A 12,410-nucleotide genomic window follows, 5' to 3' on the forward strand; every position below is an offset into this window, starting at 1 on the left:
TGCCAAAATAAACTAAATACAGCAAAAGATTTGAGTGCACAACGTTTGGTTTAGGTTTGACAGCCATAATCACCTTTTTATTGCTTTAAATGCGTTTTTAGCGCATGATTGTACATTTGAGCTGAATGTGTCAAAATCTTAAAAATTAACAGGTGCCCAAGCAATTTCATGCTAGAATCATCATCCGGATGCCAAAATAAACTAAATACAGCAAAAGATTTGAGTGCACAACGTTTGGTTTAGATTTGACAGCCATAATCAGCAATTGTGTACATTTGAGCTGAATGTGTCAAAATCTTAAAAATTAACAGGTGCCCAAGCAATTTCATGCTAGAATCATCATCCGGATGCCAAAATAAACTAAATACAGCAAAAGATTTGAGTGCACAACGTTTGGTTTAGATTTGACAGCCATAATCAGCAATTGTGTACATTTGAGCTGAATGTGTCAAAATCTTAAAAATTAACAGGTGCCCAAGCAATTTCATGCTAGAATCATCATCCGGATGCCAAAATAAACTAAATACAGCAAAAGATTTGAGTGCACAACGTTTGGTTTAGGTTTGACAGCCATAATCACCTTTTTATTGCTTTAAATGCGTTTTTAGCGCATGATTGTACATTTGAGCTGAATGTGTCAAAATCTTAAAAATTAACAGGTGCCCAAGCAATTTCATGCTAGAATCATCATCCGGATGCCAAAATAAACTAAATACAGCAAAAGATTTGAGTGCACAACGTTTGGTTTAGATTTGACAGCCATAATCAGCAATTGTGTACATTTGAGCTGAATGTGTCAAAATCTTAAAAATTAACAGGTGCCCAAGCAATTTCATGCTAGAATCATCATCCGGATGCCAAAATAAACTAAATACAGCAAAAGATTTGAGTGCACAACGTTTGGTTTAGATTTGACAGCCATAATCAGCAATTGTGTACATTTGAGCTGAATGTGTCAAAATCTTAAAAATTAACAGGTGCCCAAGCAATTTCATGCTAGAATCATCATCCGGATGCCAAAATAAACTAAATACAGCAAAAGATTTGAGTGCACAACGTTTGGTTTAGGTTTGACAGCCATAATCACCTTTTTATTGCTTTAAATGCGTTTTTAGCGCATGATTGTACATTTGAGCTGAATGTGTCAAAATCTTAAAAATTAACAGGTGCCCAAGCAATTTCATGCTAGAATCATCATCCGGATGCCAAAATAAACTAAATACAGCAAAAGATTTGAGTGCACAACGTTTGGTTTAGATTTGACAGCCATAATCAGCAATTGTGTACATTTGAGCTGAATGTGTCAAAATCTTAAAAATTAACAGGTGCCCAAGCAATTTCATGCTAGAATCATCATCCGGATGCCAAAATAAACTAAATACAGCAAAAGATTTGAGTGCACAACGTTTGGTTTAGGTTTGACAGCCATAATCACCTTTTTATTGCTTTAAATGCGTTTTTAGCGCATGATTGTACATTTGAGCTGAATGTGTCAAAATCTTAAAAATTAACAGGTGCCCAAGCAATTTCATGCTAGAATCATCATCCGGATGCCAAAATAAACTAAATACAGCAAAAGATTTGAGTGCACAACGTTTGGTTTAGATTTGACAGCCATAATCAGCAATTGTGTACATTTGAGCTGAATGTGTCAAAATCTTAAAAATTAACAGGTGCCCAAGCAATTTCATGCTAGAATCATCATCCGGATGCCAAAATAAACTAAATACAGCAAAAGATTTGAGTGCACAACGTTTGGTTTAGGTTTGACAGCCATAATCACCTTTTTATTGCTTTAAATGCGTTTTTAGCGCATGATTGTACATTTGAGCTGAATGTGTCAAAATCTTAAAAATTAACAGGTGCCCAAGCAATTTCATGCTAGAATCATCATCCGGATGCCAAAATAAACTAAATACAGCAAAAGATTTGAGTGCACAACGTTTGGTTTAGATTTGACAGCCATAATCAGCAATTGTGTACATTTGAGCTGAATGTGTCAAAATCTTAAAAATTAACAGGTGCCCAAGCAATTTCATGCTAGAATCATCATCCGGATGCCAAAATAAACTAAATACAGCAAAAGATTTGAGTGCACAACGTTTGGTTTAGATTTGACAGCCATAATCAGCAATTGTGTACATTTGAGCTGAATGTGTCAAAATCTTAAAAATTAACAGGTGCCCAAGCAATTTCATGCTAGAATCATCATCCGGATGCCAAAATAAACTAAATACAGCAAAAGATTTGAGTGCACAACGTTTGGTTTAGGTTTGACAGCCATAATCACCTTTTTATTGCTTTAAATGCGTTTTTAGCGCATGATTGTACATTTGAGCTGAATGTGTCAAAATCTTAAAAATTAACAGGTGCCCAAGCAATTTCATGCTAGAATCATCATCCGGATGCCAAAATAAACTAAATACAGCAAAAGATTTGAGTGCACAACGTTTGGTTTAGGTTTGACAGCCATAATCACCTTTTTATTGCTTTAAATGCGTCTTTAGCGCATGATTGTACATTTGAGCTGAATGTGTCAAAATCTTAAAAATTAACAGGTGCCCAAGCAATTTCATGCTAGAATCATCATCCGGATGCCAAAATAAACTAAATACAGCAAAAGATTTGAGTGCACAACGTTTGGTTTAGATTTGACAGCCATAATCAGCAATTGTGTACATTTGAGCTGAATGTGTCAAAATCTTAAAAATTAACAGGTGCCCAAGCAATTTCATGCTAGAATCATCATCCGGATGCCAAAATAAACTAAATACAGCAAAAGATTTGAGTGCACAACGTTTGGTTTAGATTTGACAGCCATAATCAGCAATTGTGTACATTTGAGCTGAATGTGTCAAAATCTTAAAAATTAACAGGTGCCCAAGCAATTTCATGCTAGAATCATCATCCGGATGCCAAAATAAACTAAATACAGCAAAAGATTTGAGTGCACAACGTTTGGTTTAGATTTGACAGCCATAATCAGCAATTGTGTACATTTGAGCTGAATGTGTCAAAATCTTAAAAATTAACAGGTGCCCAAGCAATTTCATGCTAGAATCATCATCCGGATGCCAAAATAAACTAAATACAGCAAAAGATTTGAGTGCACAACGTTTGGTTTAGGTTTGACAGCCATAATCACCTTTTTATTGCTTTAAATGCGTTTTTAGCGCATGATTGTACATTTGAGCTGAATGTGTCAAAATCTTAAAAATTAACAGGTGCCCAAGCAATTTCATGCTAGAATCATCATCCGGATGCCAAAATAAACTAAATACAGCAAAAGATTTGAGTGCACAACGTTTGGTTTAGATTTGACAGCCATAATCAGCAATTGTGTACATTTGAGCTGAATGTGTCAAAATCTTAAAAATTAACAGGTGCCCAAGCAATTTCATGCTAGAATCATCATCCGGATGCCAAAATAAACTAAATACAGCAAAAGATTTGAGTGCACAACGTTTGGTTTAGGTTTGACAGCCATAATCACCTTTTTATTGCTTTAAATGCGTTTTTAGCGCATGATTGTACATTTGAGCTGAATGTGTCAAAATCTTAAAAATTAACAGGTGCCCAAGCAATTTCATGCTAGAATCATCATCCGGATGCCAAAATAAACTAAATACAGCAAAAGATTTGAGTGCACAACGTTTGGTTTAGATTTGACAGCCATAATCAGCAATTGTGTACATTTGAGCTGAATGTGTCAAAATCTTAAAAATTAACAGGTGCCCAAGCAATTTCATGCTAGAATCATCATCCGGATGCCAAAATAAACTAAATACAGCAAAAGATTTGAGTGCACAACGTTTGGTTTAGATTTGACAGCCATAATCAGCAATTGTGTACATTTGAGCTGAATGTGTCAAAATCTTAAAAATTAACAGGTGCCCAAGCAATTTCATGCTAGAATCATCATCCGGATGCCAAAATAAACTAAATACAGCAAAAGATTTGAGTGCACAACGTTTGGTTTAGGTTTGACAGCCATAATCACCTTTTTATTGCTTTAAATGCGTTTTTAGCGCATGATTGTACATTTGAGCTGAATGTGTCAAAATCTTAAAAATTAACAGGTGCCCAAGCAATTTCATGCTAGAATCATCATCCGGATGCCAAAATAAACTAAATACAGCAAAAGATTTGAGTGCACAACGTTTGGTTTAGATTTGACAGCCATAATCAGCAATTGTGTACATTTGAGCTGAATGTGTCAAAATCTTAAAAATTAACAGGTGCCCAAGCAATTTCATGCTAGAATCATCATCCGGATGCCAAAATAAACTAAATACAGCAAAAGATTTGAGTGCACAACGTTTGGTTTAGGTTTGACAGCCATAATCACCTTTTTATTGCTTTAAATGCGTTTTTAGCGCATGATTGTACATTTGAGCTGAATGTGTCAAAATCTTAAAAATTAACAGGTGCCCAAGCAATTTCATGCTAGAATCATCATCCGGATGCCAAAATAAACTAAATACAGCAAAAGATTTGAGTGCACAACGTTTGGTTTAGATTTGACAGCCATAATCAGCAATTGTGTACATTTGAGCTGAATGTGTCAAAATCTTAAAAATTAACAGGTGCCCAAGCAATTTCATGCTAGAATCATCATCCGGATGCCAAAATAAACTAAATACAGCAAAAGATTTGAGTGCACAACGTTTGGTTTAGATTTGACAGCCATAATCAGCAATTGTGTACATTTGAGCTGAATGTGTCAAAATCTTAAAAATTAACAGGTGCCCAAGCAATTTCATGCTAGAATCATCATCCGGATGCCAAAATAAACTAAATACAGCAAAAGATTTGAGTGCACAACGTTTGGTTTAGGTTTGACAGCCATAATCACCTTTTTATTGCTTTAAATGCGTTTTTAGCGCATGATTGTACATTTGAGCTGAATGTGTCAAAATCTTAAAAATTAACAGGTGCCCAAGCAATTTCATGCTAGAATCATCATCCGGATGCCAAAATAAACTAAATACAGCAAAAGATTTGAGTGCACAACGTTTGGTTTAGGTTTGACAGCCATAATCACCTTTTTATTGCTTTAAATGCGTCTTTAGCGCATGATTGTACATTTGAGCTGAATGTGTCAAAATCTTAAAAATTAACAGGTGCCCAAGCAATTTCATGCTAGAATCATCATCCGGATGCCAAAATAAACTAAATACAGCAAAAGATTTGAGTGCACAACGTTTGGTTTAGATTTGACAGCCATAATCAGCAATTGTGTACATTTGAGCTGAATGTGTCAAAATCTTAAAAATTAACAGGTGCCCAAGCAATTTCATGCTAGAATCATCATCCGGATGCCAAAATAAACTAAATACAGCAAAAGATTTGAGTGCACAACGTTTGGTTTAGGTTTGACAGCCATAATCACCTTTTTATTGCTTTAAATGCGTTTTTAGCGCATGATTGTACATTTGAGCTGAATGTGTCAAAATCTTAAAAATTAACAGGTGCCCAAGCAATTTCATGCTAGAATCATCATCCGGATGCCAAAATAAACTAAATACAGCAAATGATTTGAGTGCACAACGTTTGGTTTAGATTTGACAGCCATAATCAGCAATTGTGTACATTTGAGCTGAATGTGTCAAAATCTTAAAAATTAACAGGTGCCCAAGCAATTTCATGCTAGAATCATCATCCGGATGCCAAAATAAACTAAATACAGCAAAAGATTTGAGTGCACAACGTTTGGTTTAGGTTTGACAGCCATAATCACCTTTTTATTGCTTTAAATGCGTTTTTAGCGCATGATTGTACATTTGAGCTGAATGTGTCAAAATCTTAAAAATTAACAGGTGCCCAAGCAATTTCATGCTAGAATCATCATCCGGATGCCAAAATAAACTAAATACAGCAAAAGATTTGAGTGCACAACGTTTGGTTTAGATTTGACAGCCATAATCAGCAATTGTGTACATTTGAGCTGAATGTGTCAAAATCTTAAAAATTAACAGGTGCCCAAGCAATTTCATGCTAGAATCATCATCCGGATGCCAAAATAAACTAAATACAGCAAAAGATTTGAGTGCACAACGTTTGGTTTAGGTTTGACAGCCATAATCACCTTTTTATTGCTTTAAATGCGTTTTTAGCGCATGATTGTACATTTGAGCTGAATGTGTCAAAATCTTAAAAATTAACAGGTGCCCAAGCAATTTCATGCTAGAATCATCATCCGGATGCCAAAATAAACTAAATACAGCAAAAGATTTGAGTGCACAACGTTTGGTTTAGATTTGACAGCCATAATCAGCAATTGTGTACATTTGAGCTGAATGTGTCAAAATCTTAAAAATTAACAGGTGCCCAAGCAATTTCATGCTAGAATCATCATCCGGATGCCAAAATAAACTAAATACAGCAAAAGATTTGAGTGCACAACGTTTGGTTTAGGTTTGACAGCCATAATCACCTTTTTATTGCTTTAAATGCGTTTTTAGCGCATGATTGTACATTTGAGCTGAATGTGTCAAAATCTTAAAAATTAACAGGTGCCCAAGCAATTTCATGCTAGAATCATCATCCGGATGCCAAAATAAACTAAATACAGCAAAAGATTTGAGTGCACAACGTTTGGTTTAGATTTGACAGCCATAATCAGCAATTGTGTACATTTGAGCTGAATGTGTCAAAATCTTAAAAATTAACAGGTGCCCAAGCAATTTCATGCTAGAATCATCATCCGGATGCCAAAATAAACTAAATACAGCAAAAGATTTGAGTGCACAACGTTTGGTTTAGATTTGACAGCCATAATCAGCAATTGTGTACATTTGAGCTGAATGTGTCAAAATCTTAAAAATTAACAGGTGCCCAAGCAATTTCATGCTAGAATCATCATCCGGATGCCAAAATAAACTAAATACAGCAAAAGATTTGAGTGCACAACGTTTGGTTTAGGTTTGACAGCCATAATCACCTTTTTATTGCTTTAAATGCGTTTTTAGCGCATGATTGTACATTTGAGCTGAATGTGTCAAAATCTTAAAAATTAACAGGTGCCCAAGCAATTTCATGCTAGAATCATCATCCGGATGCCAAAATAAACTAAATACAGCAAAAGATTTGAGTGCACAACGTTTGGTTTAGGTTTGACAGCCATAATCACCTTTTTATTGCTTTAAATGCGTCTTTAGCGCATGATTGTACATTTGAGCTGAATGTGTCAAAATCTTAAAAATTAACAGGTGCCCAAGCAATTTCATGCTAGAATCATCATCCGGATGCCAAAATAAACTAAATACAGCAAAAGATTTGAGTGCACAACGTTTGGTTTAGATTTGACAGCCATAATCAGCAATTGTGTACATTTGAGCTGAATGTGTCAAAATCTTAAAGGAAGGCTCCTTTAATTTTACATGTATGGCTTGATTGGCAGTAAATAGTTAGTATAGCTACGAAACATGCATAAGAGCTGAAGAATACACTCCTATATTGATTTATTTAACTTTTTTCAACATAGAAGTACTTCCGTGTTGCAACGCCCCCAAATGGTGACGTCACTAGTGTGTATACTCGCTTGGGGAACAGTAGTTCACGCAGACATAACAACGAGGAAGACACAAACGTCAGTTATGCCTTACTGTATTGCAAAATTTTGCAAGGCGTCGGCAAGGAAAAACCCGCGAGAGACCCCCCCCCCCCCCCCCCCCCCCAAAAAAAAAAAAAAAAAAAAAAAAAAAAAAAAAAGCTACTTGAGTAGACAATGGTTTGTTTGCTAAGTGCTGTCAACCTCCCGAAGGACAAGCAGGCGTGCGCGCAGCGAACATTTCAGGCATGAGGTCTTCGAATATATGTTACAATTTGAGTTGGGGTACGCCACACGCCTAATACTAAAGCCCAACGCAGTACCGAGTATCTTTAAAGAACCAGACGTGGGAAATAATCAAGCCGATGGAGGAGCCGCAACTGCTAGCAACACGGAGCCTTCACTCTCACAACAGCCGACACAAATCGAGGTCTTACTACGGCCACTGAAAGATCTCGGAGAAGCGAAGCAAATTTAAAGCGAAAGGTAGGCATGTTTCGGGGGTGGGGGGGCATTGGTTATTATACTGCACGGACTGTTTTATTTCATAATTCAATTGAAGGTGGCCAACGCAGGGGCACGTCGGCACGTTACCGTAATGCACAGTATTAACAATCGTTGGGGCGGCTGGCTTGACTTCGTCTTTTCGAGTGGCGGCTGGCCTGACCGCAGTGGGACGCTACGCAAAAAAGAAAAAAAAAAACAGCTAGGGGAGGTTGGGTGCTGTAACGACGATACATTTAATTTGACTATTTTTTCTTTTTCCTGAAATATTTCGTCAGTTCCACACGTTTTGCATTGCTCGTACTGTGTGTCACTTTACCTGTTGGATATTTGCTCCTCCAAGACTTTTCTTCTTCACATCTTTCATCGCAACCAAAGCTATCCTGAGAATGTCTATTTAGTATTGCCATGTTGAATGTCTGATGTTCCAGGATGCAGTTGAGATTGTCCGCAAGGAACCGATCCTCGAGTTCTTTCATTTCCAGACAGCACACATTCATTAGCGGATTGTCCATTCCTGCAGCTCCCGCACGAGCACCACTCACCCCCCGCCTGATTCACTCGTTCGTCAAAGTTTATTTTGTGCCCGAAAAGACCATCTGGCGCCACAACTTTCACATCCAAGGCAGACTTTCCTTCGGTAGTGTTATTTTGTCGTGTTGGCTCGAAGCGATAAGGTTTAATCCTTCCGGGTTTGACGCTAGATGCACGGCTGCGTTGCATAGTGCTTCCATAGTGTAGCGTTTACACACTAGTGACGTAAACATCCGGGTTATTTAGTCACGTGTACCAAACATGCCGGCGTTCGATTCATTTTAACAATGGTTTAAAAGTTATTAAATGTACATAAAAAAATAATCACGTCACCAAATTAATTATTGAAAAAGTAGCAACTTTTTGCTGCTAAAAATGGATCAATAAGTAAAGTGTCCCTTTAAAAATTAACAGGTGCCCAAGCAATTTCATGCTAGAATCATCATCCGGATGCCAAAATAAACTAAATACAGCAAAAGATTTGAGTGCACAACGTTTGGTTTAGGTTTGACAGCCATAATCACCTTTTTATTGCTTTAAATGCGTTTTTAGCGCATGATTGTACATTTGAGCTGAATGTGTCAAAATCTTAAAAATTAACAGGTGCCCAAGCAATTTCATGCTAGAATCATCATCCGGATGCCAAAATAAACTAAATACAGCAAAAGATTTGAGTGCACAACGTTTGGTTTAGATTTGACAGCCATAATCAGCAATTGTGTACATTTGAGCTGAATGTGTCAAAATCTTAAAAATTAACAGGTGCCCAAGCAATTTCATGCTAGAATCATCATCCGGATGCCAAAATAAACTAAATACAGCAAAAGATTTGAGTGCACAGCGTTTGGTTTAGGTTTGACAGCCATAATCACCTTTTTATTGCTTTAAATGCGTTTTTAGCGCATGATTGTACATTTGAGCTGAATGTGTCAAAATCTTAAAAATTAACAGGTGCCCAAGCAATTTCATGCTAGAATCATCATCCGGATGCCAAAATAAACTAAATACAGCAAAAGATTTGAGTGCACAACGTTTGGTTTAGATTTGACAGCCATAATCAGCAATTGTGTACATTTGAGCTGAATGTGTCAAAATCTTAAAAATTAACAGGTGCCCAAGCAATTTCATGCTAGAATCATCATCCGGATGCCAAAATAAACTAAATACAGCAAAAGATTTGAGTGCACAACGTTTGGTTTAGGTTTGACAGCCATAATCACCTTTTTATTGCTTTAAATGCGTTTTTAGCGCATGATTGTACATTTGAGCTGAATGTGTCAAAATCTTAAAAATTAACAGGTGCCCAAGCAATTTCATGCTAGAATCATCATCCGGATGCCAAAATAAACTAAATACAGCAAAAGATTTGAGTGCACAACGTTTGGTTTAGATTTGACAGCCATAATCAGCAATTGTGTACATTTGAGCTGAATGTGTCAAAATCTTAAAAATTAACAGGTGCCCAAGCAATTTCATGCTAGAATCATCATCCGGATGCCAAAATAAACTAAATACAGCAAAAGATTTGAGTGCACAACGTTTGGTTTAGGTTTGACAGCCATAATCACCTTTTTATTGCTTTAAATGCGTTTTTAGCGCATGATTGTACATTTGAGCTGAATGTGTCAAAATCTTAAAAATTAACAGGTGCCCAAGCAATTTCATGCTAGAATCATCATCCGGATGCCAAAATAAACTAAATACAGCAAAAGATTTGAGTGCACAACGTTTGGTTTAGATTTGACAGCCATAATCAGCAATTGTGTACATTTGAGCTGAATGTGTCAAAATCTTAAAAATTAACAGGTGCCCAAGCAATTTCATGCTAGAATCATCATCCGGATGCCAAAATAAACTAAATACAGCAAAAGATTTGAGTGCACAACGTTTGGTTTAGATTTGACAGCCATAATCAGCAATTGTGTACATTTGAGCTGAATGTGTCAAAATCTTAAAAATTAACAGGTGCCCAAGCAATTTCATGCTAGAATCATCATCCGGATGCCAAAATAAACTAAATACAGCAAAAGATTTGAGTGCACAACGTTTGGTTTAGGTTTGACAGCCATAATCACCTTTTTATTGCTTTAAATGCGTTTTTAGCGCATGATTGTACATTTGAGCTGAATGTGTCAAAATCTTAAAAATTAACAGGTGCCCAAGCAATTTCATGCTAGAATCATCATCCGGATGCCAAAATAAACTAAATACAGCAAAAGATTTGAGTGCACAACGTTTGGTTTAGGTTTGACAGCCATAATCACCTTTTTATTGCTTTAAATGCGTCTTTAGCGCATGATTGTACATTTGAGCTGAATGTGTCAAAATCTTAAAAATTAACAGGTGCCCAAGCAATTTCATGCTAGAATCATCATCCGGATGCCAAAATAAACTAAATACAGCAAAAGATTTGAGTGCACAACGTTTGGTTTAGATTTGACAGCCATAATCAGCAATTGTGTACATTTGAGCTGAATGTGTCAAAATCTTAAAGGAAGGCTCCTTTAATTTTACATGTATGGCTTGATTGGCAGTAAATAGTTAGTATAGCTACGAAACATGCATAAGAGCTGAAGAATACACTCCTATATTGATTTATTTAACTTTTTTCAACATAGAAGTACTTCCGTGTTGCAACGCCCCCAAATGGTGACGTCACTAGTGTGTATACTCGCTTGGGGAACAGTAGTTCACGCAGACATAACAACGAGGAAGACACAAACGTCAGTTATGCCTTACTGTATTGCAAAATTTTGCAAGGCGTCGGCAAGGAAAAACCCGCGAGAGACCCCCCCCCCCCCCCCCCAAAAAAAAAAAAAAAAAAAAAAAAAAAAAAAAAAAAAAGCTACTTGAGTAGACAATGGTTTGTTTGCTAAGTGCTGTCAACCTCCCGAAGGACAAGCAGGCGTGCGCGCAGCGAACATTTCAGGCATGAGGTCTTCGAATATATGTTACAATTTGAGTTGGGGTACGCCACACGCCTAATACTAAAGCCCAACGCAGTACCGAGTATCTTTAAAGAACCAGACGTGGGAAATAATCAAGCCGATGGAGGAGCCGCAACTGCTAGCAACACGGAGCCTTCACTCTCACAACAGCCGACACAAATCGAGGTCTTACTACGGCCACTGAAAGATCTCGGAGAAGCGAAGCAAATTTAAAGCGAAAGGTAGGCATGTTTCGGGGGTGGGGGGGCATTGGTTATTATACTGCACGGACTGTTTTATTTCATAATTCAATTGAAGGTGGCCAACGCAGGGGCACGTCGGCACGTTACCGTAATGCACAGTATTAACAATCGTTGGGGCGGCTGGCTTGACTTCGTCTTTTCGAGTGGCGGCTGGCCTGACCGCAGTGGGACGCTACGCAAAAAAGAAAAAAAAAAACAGCTAGGGGAGGTTGGGTGCTGTAACGACGATACATTTAATTTGACTATTTTTTCTTTTTCCTGAAATATTTCGTCAGTTCCACACGTTTTGCATTGCTCGTACTGTGTGTCACTTTACCTGTTGGATATTTGCTCCTCCAAGACTTTTCTTCTTCACATCTTTCATCGCAACCAAAGCTATCCTGAGAATGTCTATTTAGTATTGCCATGTTGAATGTCTGATGTTCCAGGATGCAGTTGAGATTGTCCGCAAGGAACCGATCCTCGAGTTCTTTCATTTCCAGACAGCACACATTCATTAGCGGATTGTCCATTCCTGCAGCTCCCGCACGAGCACCACTCACCCCCCGCCTGATTCACTCGTTCGTCAAAGTTTATTTTGTGCCCGAAAAGACCATCTGGCGCCACAACTTTCACATCCAAGGCAGACTT

This window comes from Festucalex cinctus, unplaced genomic scaffold (assembly GCF_051991245.1).
Source record: "Festucalex cinctus isolate MCC-2025b unplaced genomic scaffold, RoL_Fcin_1.0 HiC_scaffold_138, whole genome shotgun sequence".
NCBI classification, from domain to species: Eukaryota; Metazoa; Chordata; class Actinopteri; order Syngnathiformes; family Syngnathidae; genus Festucalex; species Festucalex cinctus.